Genomic DNA, 13,354 nt, shown 5'->3' on the forward strand with positions numbered 1-13,354 from the left:
GCCGTTTCCAGTTTAGCATCCAGACTAGGACTTCTGAAGGGGAAACGGGGTGCCGTGAGCAGAGGGAAAGCCGAGCGTCTCGGGCAAAGGGGACATACGGCCCCTCGGGGCATAAAGCTCCCTGCTCAGGGCCGGGCCTCTCCATCTCCGGTAGTTATTCACTCCTGCTTCAGTGGCTCCAGGCGAAAACGGAGAAAGGTCATGTGAATCGGCATCTAATCCCAGATTATGTATTTTTAAAACATTACAATACTTCCGCAACAGTGCTCTCCACAGACGCCGGGCCTGCTGCCCCCGCTGAGGCCCCGGAGGTTGATTCGGTGGGGCTCCGGGCCCCTGTCCAGGGGCAGCGTTCCAGGCAGATTCCCCGCAGCTCCGGGATCCCACCTTCCCCAGCAACGGGTTCAGGCTCCTGCCTCCGCGGCCGCCAGGCCCCTCTGCTTGGGAGAGCTTGGAAGGCTTTGCGGAGCTGTCTGATTGAAGCCTCGTAACCACCCTGAGAGGTAGGTGCTATGATTATTCCCCTTTGGCAGATGGGAAGTAGAGGCACAGAGAGGCTGAACAACTTGCCTAGGGCCACAGAGCTAACAAGAGTCATAGGGGAGATTCACACCCAGGAAGTCCAGCTCTAGCCTGAACCGGAGTTTCGCCTTGTGTCTCTGTCCCTTCTCTGAGCTTCTGTTTTGTATCCTATCCACCCGACTCATGTTAGCAAGTTCGGGTGGTCCCTGGTCACAGGCCTGCTGAGCTGTTTGACATTACACTCATAGTAACATTTCTGGGACCCCTCTGGGGTCCTGCTCCCCAGGCCTGGCAAGGGGGGAAGGGCTCAGCTGGGTGCAGGATGTCTGGGTCCTGAATCCCGCTCTGTTTCAGGGTCTATGACTTTAGCCGAATGACTCCAGCTTAGGATGACCTTGGCTTCTTCCTCTAGAAGCCCAGGGGTGGGGACCTGGGAGGGGTTGTGGGAGCACATGAGGATCAGCGTACAGTTCTTCGACACTCAACAAATATCAGCTCTTGGAATTCTTATATTATTACTATTATGATGACTACCCCAATTTCTGACACAGGCGACGCTCAATAAATGTTTGGACAAACGATGGAGAGAATGAGTGTCTGTCCCCTGAAGACCCTGGTCCTTCCCGGTGGGAGAGATCAGCACACGCCCTGAGAGCTCACGGGTGCTCTTCCGTCCACGAGAGATGAGCAGGTTGCAAGAGGCGGGAGAGAAGGGGGCTGTCCCAATGTCCTGCTTATTTCATTTTTAGGCCGCGCCGCTCAGCATGCAGCATCCAGTTCCCCGACCAGGGCTGGAACCTGTGCCCCCAGCAGTAGAAACACAGAGTCGTAACCACTGGACCACGAGGGAAGTCCCCTGTCCTGCCTATTGACCGCCCCAGCCCCACCCCGTCCCGGGCCTCCAGCTGCTCCCCGGGCATCCTCCACACCCGCTGTGCGCTGTTCACCTTTGTTTATCTCCTCTGGGCTCCAGATTCACACACACACACCCCACCCCACTCCCCGGCCTGCTCGACTTCTCCACGCGGGAGTCTCAGGGCTGCTCACATGGAGTCTTTCCACAACCGACGCGTGAGCTGGTCCCCCAGACCTGCTACTCTCCGGTATGGAAGATGGGAGCTCACCCTCCCAGATGCTGACGCCGGGCCCCTTCCCTCATCCTCCACTCCTGCCCGAGTCCTCTGCAGCCCACCTCCGACCCCCCTGAGCCCTCCCCCCTCCCCGACCCCCGGCTGCCCCCTGGCCCAGCCCTCCCCACCGCTCGCACCTGCACTGCCGCCCACGAGGGCCTGATTGGACCCTCTTCTGCCCCTCACCCTCCCGCTTCTATTCTCCCTCCTCAAAGTTCACGGCTGCTTTGTAAAAATATGCCCATCGGGCTTCCCTGGTGGCGTAGTGGTTGAGAGTCCGCCTGCCGATGCAGGGGACACGGGTTCGTGCCCCGGTCCGGGAAGATCCCACGTGCCGCAGAGCGGCTGGGCCCGTGAGCCATGACCCCTGAGCCTGCGCGTCCGGAGCCTGTGCTCTGCAACGGGAGAGGCCACAACAGTGAGAGGCCCGCGTACCGCAAAAAAAAAAAAAAAAATGCCCATCTGGTCTATCATCCCTTTGCTTTCAAACCTGCAGTGGCTTCACACACTCACGCAGACACACGAGGACACAGTTCCAAACTCTTGATCATGACGCACAAGACCACCCCCTCCCTCCCGGCCCCGCCTTCCTCTATCACCCCATTCTGTGTCGCTGCGCCCCAGTAACCTTCCCTGCCTCAGGGGCCTTTGTATCTCTGCTCCCGCTGTCTGACCCCTCCCCTCACCCCCTCTGCACACACAGACACACACACTCACACACACACACCTATACGTGGACTTCCCTTGGCTGACTTCTATAGATGTTCTAGGTCTCAGCTTAAATGCCGGGTCATTACTTCTTTGGAGAAATATCTAAATCCGTTCCTTCACTTTTCCTTTCTAACGCTCATCACATACTGTATATCCATCTGTGAAATTATTTGGTTGATTTACCTAGATCTGCGGGCAAGAACCAGGCCTGTCTCATTTCCCTCTGTGTTCATGGCATTCGGCTCATGTGCCTGGCCCGTGGCGGGTGCCAAATGAATGAATGAATACATGAGTGAATGGCTGGTTTGCAGTTCCCCAAGTAGGATGCGATCTCAGTGGCGTGCCTCATGATCTAGAGAATGCAACCGCCACGGCTATACCACCTGGGTTCAAATCCCAGCTCTCATTTGACCTTGGGCTCTAACCTCTTCCTGCCTCAGTTTCTTCCTCTGAATGGACAGAATGCCAGTCGGCAGCTGTACCTTCCTCATAGGATATTTGTAAATCACTTAAAAAGAAAGGCACCCTGGACACTGCCTGGCATTGCAAAGCCATTACTTTGGGGTTTTTGGGTTTTTTTAATTGAAGTATGGTTGATTGACAATGTTGTGTTAATTTCTGCTGTACAGCAAAGTGATTCAGTTATACATGTGTGTATTCTTTTTCATATTCTTTTCCACTGTGGTTTATAACAGGATATTGAATATCGTTCCCTGTGCTCTACAGTAGGACCTTGTTGTTTATCGGCCAGTACTTTGTATTCAGTGGTCAGTTAGACCAATGAAGTGGGAGAGAGAAGTTGGCCTTAGAGCTGGGCCTGGGTTCCCATGTTGTCATCCCCATTTCTGTGTAGTCGACCCTCTGTGTCCAGGGATGTGAAACATGCAGAGACAGAGGGCCGACTGTGATCTCTCTTGGCTTCTATCAGCCCTAACGTTACGAGGCAGCACGGCCAATGTGGAAAGCAGTTTGACATTCTCCGATAAGACTGAAGGTTCATATACCTTACAACCCATCAGCCCCCCTCGTGGGGCAGGCCCTGGACGAGCCCAGCGAAGACTCCGGCAGGCAGGGTTCCTAAAGCCCTAAAAAGGCATAGCCCAAGGGGGCCCCGGAGGGGGGTCGGTGAAGAATTAGTGGGCCATTCACATAATGGGATCTGATATGGAAGTGAAAATGAGTGAACGACAGGTGGCGTTTATCAACGTGACCACTCTTAGGAAAACCATTTTGAGGGAAAACAGAAAGTTGCAGAAGAATTCGTAGTGTCTTAATTTTTTAAGGTGAAAATAACCAAAACGAAATAACCATATGTCTTTTAGAGACACATAGGCAGTGATAAAATTCCACAAAGTAAGTGGATATGAAACAAGTTTATGAGACCATTGTGTGATTTGGGAGGTGTCAAAAATCTAGAACAGCGACAGTGGAAACCAGACCAGTAAAATCATATTTAGTCAGGGTTTATCGTGCAGGAAAGAACAGTTCGCAAACTGGGAGCTTTCAAACCCCAGACTGATATGCTCGTGTTACAGGACGGTTTCTAAAGTGAAAATAGGGAAATCATTTCACCTTTACAGTGATTGGCGATTACAATGGGGGTTTCCAGACGGCAGGGAACTGGTTAAAAGCGATTATCTTATACCATTTTAGGAAGAGGACAAATTTCTTTTATGACTGTCAGAGGCATTTATAAGAAACCAGCTAAGTGTTTCACTTATGTTTATGAAATAAGTTAGATTTACGGGGCTTCCATTGTTCTGTCTGCTCAGGGCATTTTCCATAGCACAGGGTAGCTCATGGTGATGATGTTTTAGATCACAATTTGGGTGGTGGGTTCACAGGTGTCTTCTTTTTATAGCTTGTAAGTAACCTATATATTATATATGTTTTCTTCCATAGTATCAAACATTGCATAATTTAAAAACAAAAAATGTGTGAACGTACTAAGTTATAAGGTGACTGAGGAGACTTCCCTGGTGGCGCGGTGGTTAAGACTCTGCGCTTCCAATGCAGGGGGCCCGGGCTCGATCCCTGGTCAGAGAATTAGATCCGCCGTGCCGCAAGGAAGGAGCCCACGTGCCACAACTAAGACCCCGTACAACCAAATACATAAATAAATTAATTAATTAAATATTTTTTCAAAAAATAAGGTGATTGAGGTGAGTCTATTAATCCTTTGGATTAGTATAGAGATGGAAACCGCCCCATTTTAAATTCTTGTAGAGAATTTGCAGACCCTTGAGAATACATCTAGAGACCACCATTCAAGGAATGCTATACTACATGGGACCATCCATGGTCCTAACAGGCCTGTGTCTGAACAGAGGCTCTGGATATGGACGTCCTCACCCTAAAGAATATGCTCTCTGCACAGGGTACTGGGGGAGGGGTGAGCATGGAAGATCTCCTTCTTAGCACCGGTTTCTCACAGCCCCTTGGGCCCCCTCCTCAGCTCACTCCTCTCCCGCCCGGTTATACCTCCTAATAAAAGCCAAAAGGAGAAATGGTTCTGATGTTGTCCAAGTTGTTATGGATGACAGAGGGGCCTGCTTCTTCAGTCAAGTCTGAGGTGACTTCTACTCTGTGTGAGACATGCTCCAAGAGGGACACACCCAGAGAGGAGAGATGCTGAGTCTGAGAAGGACTGGTGTGCTTCACGCCTTTCCCTTCTAGCATGCCTTCCTCTACTGCTGGGCCAAGCTCCCTCGGTGCTGGGTTCCACGTGTCCCTGGGCTCTGCCAAGGAGATGTGCCTTGTCAAGGAGGGAAGCAGCTTTCACTGAGGATGGACACACCGGTGGGGAGAGGGGCAAACCAGGTACACGTTCTAGATTCTCCCCAGTGTCATAGCTGCCAGCTGGACCACCAAGGTTTATCCCTTTATCTGGGAAGGAATTTTCCCTGTCTGCTCTTGTTCCTGGCTGAGTGGCACCCCACCTGGTCCCCTGGCTCTCCCAAAGATAATGTCCACTACGTCATAGCTCTCTGTAAGAAATCCCCTTCTGCTTAAAGTAACTGGAGGGGACTCCATCACTTGTAGCAGAGAGCCCTGAGCAATAGCGAGACAGACAAATGTCCAGCTGAAGCCAAAACAACAAAGTGAATTACGGTTCAGCCTTTTTTTTTTTTCTTTTTTGCGGTACGCAGGCCTCTTACTGTTGTGGCCTCTCCCGTTGCAGAGCACAGTCTCCGGATGCGCAGGCTCAGCAGCCATAGCTCACGGGCCCAGCCGCTCTGTGGCATGTGGGATCGTCCCGGACCGGGGCACGGACCCATGTCCCCTGCATCGGCAGGCGGACTCTCAACCACTGCGCCACCAGGGAAGCCCACGGTTCAGCCTTTTGACGAAATACTATCCAGTCATGTAAAAGTGTATGTCCAAAAAAATGCTTAAAGTTGTGGAGTAATGCCCACAAAGTTAAGTGGAAAAGGAAAAGATAGAAAGGATTCCCTTATCTAATAATGGTATACCAGACAAATTGGTATTACCTTCTGCAGAAGGTAACTAAAAAAATCTGGACAAAATAGTTTGAGAATCTGATTAAAGACATCAGAGATTTAATAAAGTAGTGAAAAATTACCTGGAATTAGCAGGAAGTGATGGAAATCTGGAGAGACGAGCCTTGTGTTTAGGGCCCCTTGTGTCCTGGGAGTGTTTCCCAATTCAGAAGGGAAAGCCGAGGCAACTGAGATGTGGACAGAAGTACCATGACCCGGGGCTTCCCTGTGGTGCAGTGGTTAGGAGTCCACCTGCCAGTGCAGGGGACACAGGTTTGAGGCCTGGTCCAGGAAGATCCCACATGCTGTGGAGCAACTAAGCCCGTGTGCCACAACTACTGAAGCCCACACACCTAGAGCCCATGCTCCGCAACAAGAGAAGCCACCACAATGAGAACCTCGTGCACCGCAATGAAGAGTAGCCCCCGCTCGCCACAACTAGAGAAAAAAAGCTGTGCACAGCAACGAAGACCCAACACAGCCAAAAATTAAATAAAAATGTTTAAAAAAAGAAAGAAGTAACATGATCCAAACTGCAGATGCCCCAAGTTCCTGGCAGAAACAAACATAAGACTTCTCTGGAGGAAGATAACATCATCTAGGGGACAAAAATATTTATACAACTTTTCAAATATAACAATAAATAGTAACCTGCCGCATGAATGGGCAAAGACCAACAGAAACAACAGACAATGGATAAATGCCCACAGGGCCTCCAACAGTTGAGTTATCAAACATAGACTTTAAAATAACCTTATTTAACATGTTCAGAGAGATAAAAGACAAGATTGAGAATTTCTGCAGAGAACTGGAAACTTAAAAAAAAATCAATATCATATTTTTAAAAAGAATATAGTAGAATTTTAAAAAATTCTTGAATTGAAAAACACATTAACTGCAATTAAGAACTCTGGAGGTAAATATAACACAAGATTAGACATAGCTTAAAAGATGATTAATGAACTGGAAGGCAGACCAGAAGACAATATCAAGAATGAATCACAGGAATATAAAACAATGGAAGATACAGAAGCAATAGTAAGAAGCAAAGAAGCCATAAAAGATGTAAAAATCCATGTAATGAGAATCTTAGAGGGGAGTAGAAAGAGATTTGAGCAGAAGGAATATGTTGAAAAATAATGGCTGAGAATTTTTCAATGACTAAAGACATCAAACTGCAAATTACAAAGTCCAATGAAGTCCAGTAAGCAAGGTTGGGTTGAAGGTACACTTGCATGACCCTGCTATTGAGTACATCCTTAAATTTTGTGCCCTAAGCATCTCATTGCCTCGCTCTAGCCCTGATCCTACCATTTCGGGCAAATAAAATAAGCAAATGTAGGTACATCATAATAAAACTTCATTAAAGCAAGACAGAGAAAATCTTGAAAGCAGCTACAGAAAAACAAAGATTATTTTCAAAGAAGAAATGATGAGACTGTCAGCTGACTTTTCAGCAGAAACAATAGAAAACAAGATAATGGAATTCTGTACCTAACAAAAACATCCTGTCAGACAGTAAATGAAATAAATTAAATTTTCAGACAAACAAAAAACAATAAAATTCTTTGTGAGCAGACCTGCATTTTAAAAAAGTGTCAAAGGGATTTCTCCAGGCAGAAAGAAATTATCCCAAATATTAGGTTGTTGTTACAGAAAGGAATACAGATTGATTGAAATGGTAATTTCGAAGGCAAATCCAAAAGATTCTGTGTGGAAAAAACAACAATAATGTCCCACAGGGACTTCCCTGGCAGTCCAGTGGTTGGGACTCCGTGCTTCCACTGCTGGGGGCACAGGTTCAATCCCTGGTTGGGAAACTAAGATCGCACAAGCCACGTGGCATGACCCACCCCCCCAAAAAAAGTCCTATGGGGTTTAAAATGTATATGGAATTAAAATTCATAACAACAATGGTGCATAAATAAATAGGGATCCAAATGAGGTTTAAGTGTTGTACAGAAGAAAATAGAAGTACTGATTAACATTTGGTTTCGAAAAGTCAAACATGTATTTTGAAACTCTAAGAAAAACTTAAAAATAAAGTTACAACAACGTGTACCTTTCAAACTACTAAAAGGGGGAAATTGTATAATAAGAACAATCCATTGGGAAAAAAAGGCAAAAACTAATAGAAAAAGAACAGCGCAGAAGGGACAAATAGAAAGCACATAGTAGGATGTTAGATTTAAGCCTATGTCCTACCAATTACATTAAATACAAATGGACAGAATATGATGATGAAATGACAAAAATTTTAGACTGGATTTTAAAAAACCACAAGTATGTGTTGTTTCGAAGAGGCACGTCTAAACATAAGAATATAGGTAAGTTGAAAATCAGGTAGGAAAAAGATATACCATGCAAGCACAATATTTAAAATACACTTCTAAATAACCCAATGGTTGAAGAGAAATTATTGCAAAAATTAGAAAAAATATGAGCTAAATGATAATGAAAATATCAACTATTTTGATATTTTGGAAATGCAGCTAAAGCCAAGCTCAGAGGAAGATTTTAGCCTTGGATGCATATGTTAGAAAAAAGGAAAAGCTGAAAATGTATAACTTAACCATTTGTCTCAAGATGTTAGAAAAAGAATAGCAAAATAAACACGAAGTAGAAGAAAAAATAATATAATGGTGAAATCAATTAAATAAAAAACAGTATGGGGCTTCCCTGGTGGCGCAGTGGTTGAGAGTCCGCCTGCCGATGCAGGGGACACGGGTTCGTGCCCCGGTCCGGGAGGATCCCACATGCCGCGGAGCGGCTGGGCCCGTGAGCCATGGCCGCTGAGCCTGCGCGTGTGGAGCCTGTGCTCCGCAACGGGAGAGGCCACAGCAGCGAGAGGCCCGCGTACCGCAAAAAAAAAAAAAAAAAAAAAAAAAACAGTATGTAATAGGGAGGATCAATAAAGCCAAAAGCTGACTATTTGGAAAGACTAATACAATTAACACCACCTCAAAATCGATAAACCTTTGGCAAGATTAATTGAGATAAAAAGGAAAAGGCACAAATTATTAATATCAGGAATGAAAAAAGGAACATCATCAAAGATCTTATAGGTGTTAAAAAGATAATCAGAGACAACTGGAAAACACATGCAAGAGAATAAATCTGAATCTCTACTTCCCACCATATACAAAAAATTAACTCAAAATGGATCAAAGGTCCAAATGTAAGAGCTAAAACTATAAAACTCTTAGAAGAAAACATATGTTAAATCTTCATGAGCTTTTATTAGGCAATATGACAGCAAACACACAAGCAACAAAAGAAAAAAAATAGATAACTTGAACTTCACCAAAGTGAAAACTTTAAAAAAAAAAAAAGTTTTTTGTGTTTCAGAAAACATCAAGAAAGTAAAAAAAAAAAAAGAAAAAAGAAAAGGACTTCCCTGGTGGCGCAGTGGTTGAGAGTCCGCCTGCCGATGCAGGGGACACGGGTTCGTGCCCCGGTCTGGGAAGATCCCACATGCCGCGGAGCGGCTAGGCCCGTGAGCCATGGCCCGTGAGCCATGGCCGCTGAGCCTGAGCGTCCGGAGCCTGTGCTCTGCAACGGGAGAGGCCACAACAGTGAGAGGCCCGCGTACCGCAAAAAAAAAAAAAAAAAGAAAAAAGAAAAGAAAACAACAACAAAAAAAACACCCAGAGGATGGGAGAAAATATTTGTAAATTATGTATCTAATAAAAGACATATCCAGAATATATAAAGAAATCTTACAGTCAACAATAAAAGACAAATAACTCAATTTAAAAATGGGCAAAGAATCTGAATAGACATTTCTCAGAAAAAAAAAATATATGGCCAGCTAGTACATAAAAATGATCAACACTTTTAGTCATTAAAGAAATGCAAACCAAAACCACAACGAGATATCACTTCATACCCACTAGAATGGCTAGCATCAAAAAGCAGACAAGAACAGTTTTGGGGAAGATGTGGAGAAATTGGAACCTTATACATTGTTGGTAGGAATGTAAGATGGTGCAGCCACTTTGGAAAAGTCTGGCAGTGCTTCAAAAATCTAAACATAGTTACCAAATGACGCAGTAATTTCAAACCTGGATATTTACCCAAGAGAATTGAAAATACATGTCCACACAGAAACTTATGAAATAATGTTTATAGCAACACTATTCGTAATAACCCCAAAGTGGAAACACTAATGTCCATCAGCTGATGAGTAGATAAATAATAAACAAATAAAAATAAACAAAAAGGCTGAGTATATACAATATAATGATAACAATATTATGGTAAAACGTAGATGAAATTGACAAATCGTAGAAAAAAATCCAACAATCCAAAACTGATACAAGAGAAAAAGAAATTGTTAATAGTCTTAGAGCTGTTAATGAAATTGGATAGATAATTTTATTTATTTTGACCTCTAACTTATTTTTTTAATTGGGGTATAGTTGTTTTACAATGTTCTGTTAGTTTCTTCTGTACAGCAATGTGAATCAGCTGTACATACACATATATCCCCTCTTTTTTGGATTTCCTTCCCATTTAGGTCACCACGGAGCACTGAGTAGAGATCCCTGTGTTATACAGTAGGTTCTCATTAGTTATCTATTTTATACGTATTAGTGTATATATATCAATCCGAATCTCCCAGTTCATCCCACCCCCGCCTTTCCCCACTTGGTGTCCATACGTTTGTTCTCTACATCTGTGTCTCTATTTCTGCCTTGCAAATAGGTTCATCTGTACTGTTTTTCTAGATTCCACATATATGCGTTAATATACGATTATTTTTTCTCTTTCTGACTTACTTCATTCTGTATGACAGTGTCTAGGTCCATTCATGTCTCTACAAATGACCCAGTTTCGTTCCTTTTTATGGCTAACATTCCTTCGTTTATATGTACCACATCTTTATCCATTCTTCTGTCGATGGGCATTTAGGTTGCTTCCATGACCTGCATATTGTAAATAGTGCTACAGTGAATATTGGGGTGTGCGTGTCTTTTTTTGTTGTTGTTGTTTTTAACATCTTTATTGGAATATAATTGCTTTACAATGGTGAGTTAGTTTCTGCTTTATAACAAAGTGAATCAGCTATACATATACATATATCCCCATATCTCCCCCATCTTGCATCTTTTTGAATTATGGTTTTCTCAGGGTATATGCCCAGTAGTAGGATTGCTGGGTCATATGGTAATTCTATTTTTAGTTTTTTAAGGAACCTCCATAGTGGCTGTAACAATTTACATTCCCACCAACAGTGCAAGAGGGTTCCCTTTTCTCCACAACCTCTCCAGCATTTGTTGTTTGTAGATTTTTTGATGATGGTCATTTTGACCGGTGTGAGGTGATACCTCATTGTGGTTTTGATTTGCATTTCTCTGATAATTAGTGATGTTGGGCCTTCCCTGGTGGCTCAGTGGTTAAGAACCGCCTGCCAATGCAGGGGACACGGGTTTAATCCCTGGTCCAGTAAGATCCAACATGGCGCAGAGCAACTAAGCCCGTGTGTCACAACTACTGAGCCTGTGCTCTAGAGCTCGCGAGCCACAACTACTGAGCCCGCATGCCACAACTACTGAAGCCCACGCACCTAGAACCTGTGCTCCACAACAAGAGAAGCCACTGGAATGAGAAGCCCGTGCACCGCAATGAAGAGTAGCCCCCGCTCGTTGCAACTAGAGAAAGCCCGTGCACAGCAACGGAGACCCAACACAGCCAAAAATAAATAAATAAAATAAATAAATTTATGAAAAAGAATAATCAGTGATGTCAAGCATCTTTTCATGTGTCTCTTGGCCATCTGAATACATAATTTTAAACCTTTGCACAAAACTCCAAACTCAGATGGCTGCACTTGTGCATTTTACCAAACATTTATGGAAGAAAAAAAAAAAATCAGTCCCACACAAACTCCTTCAGAGAATAGAATAAGAAGGAACACTACCTGATCAGGTCAACATAACCTTGATACCAAACCTGATAAGACCTTATGAGAAAGGAAAAGTACAAGCCAATCTCACTCATTACAGATGCAAAAGTCCTAAACAAAATATTAGCAGACGGAATCTTGTAACATATAAGGTCAAGTAGTGTTTACTCCAAGGTTGGTTTAACATTAGAAAGTCAATGTAATTCAACACATGAACAGAGTATAGGGGAAAAAACATGATCATCTTAATAAATCTAGAAACAGCATGTGATGAAATTCAACATTTATTCATGATTTTAAACATACTTTTAGAAAACTCAGAATAGAAGAAAATTTTCTTAATCTGATAAAGATTGCCTATTAAAAAAAGCTAGGGAAAAATACCATACTTAATGATGAGGTATTGAAAGCTTTCCCTCTGAGAGCTGCAGCAAGGCAAGGATACATATCATTGCTACCTCTACTGAAAGTTGTGCTACAGGCCCTGGCCAGTGTAGAAGGGCAAGAAAAATAGCCATTAAATTCATAAGGATTGGGAAAGAAGAAATAAAACTCATAATTCATGGGAGAAATGATGATGTAAATAGGAAATCCAGAGAATTTACAGATAGATTATTCCAATAAATAATGAGTTCAGCGCTGTTGCTGGATAAAACCCAGTAAAAATAAACGGTATTGGGGCTTCCCTGGTAGTACAGTGGTTGAGAATCTGCCTGCCAATGCACGGGACATAGGTTCGATCCCTGGTCCGGGAAGATCCCACATGCCGCAGATCATCTAAGCCCGTGCACCACAACTACTGAACCTGTGCTCTAGAGCCAGTGAGCCACAACTACTGAGCCTGCATGCCACAACTACTGAAGCCCACACGCCTAGAGCCCGTGCTCTGCAACAAGAGAAGCCACCACAATGAGAAGTCTGTGCACCGCAACGAAGAGTAGCCCCCACTCGCCGCAACTAGAGAAAGCCCGTGCACAGCAACGAAGACCCAATGCAGCCAAATAAATTAAACTAAAAAAAAATAAACTGTATTTCTATATGTCAGCAACAAACAAAAAACGAACATTTTAAATAGGTACTGTTTACAACAGAATAAAAATTTTGAATACCTAGAAATAAATCTAACAACAACAAAAATGGGCAACACCTCATTGAAGAAAACTATAAGAACGTTATTGAAAGAAAAATTTAACTAAATGAACAGATGTTCAGCAGAAGACATAGTATTGTAAAGTTATCAGTTCTCTCCCAAATGATCTATGTAGTTAATACAATTCTAATAAAATTTGTAGTAAGTGTTTTTATGTATCTTGAAAATCTTATTTTAAACTGTATATGGAAATGTAAAGGGACAAAAATAGACAAGACATTCTTGAAGAAGAAAAACAAGGTGGGAAGATTTGTTCTACCAGGAATCAAGAATTTTTACAAAGCCCACAATAATTTATTTTTCTGCAGCAATAGAAAAACTGCAAATAGATGATGAGAACAAATAAAGAGCCCAGAAATAGACCCATTCATATTTGGACACTTGGTTTATGACAAAGGTGACAGACACTGCAAAGCAGTGGCAAAAGGAAAGT

Source organism: Leucopleurus acutus (genome assembly GCF_964270905.1).
Source record: "Leucopleurus acutus genome assembly, chromosome: 6".
Taxonomy (NCBI): Eukaryota; Metazoa; Chordata; class Mammalia; order Artiodactyla; family Delphinidae; genus Leucopleurus; species Leucopleurus acutus.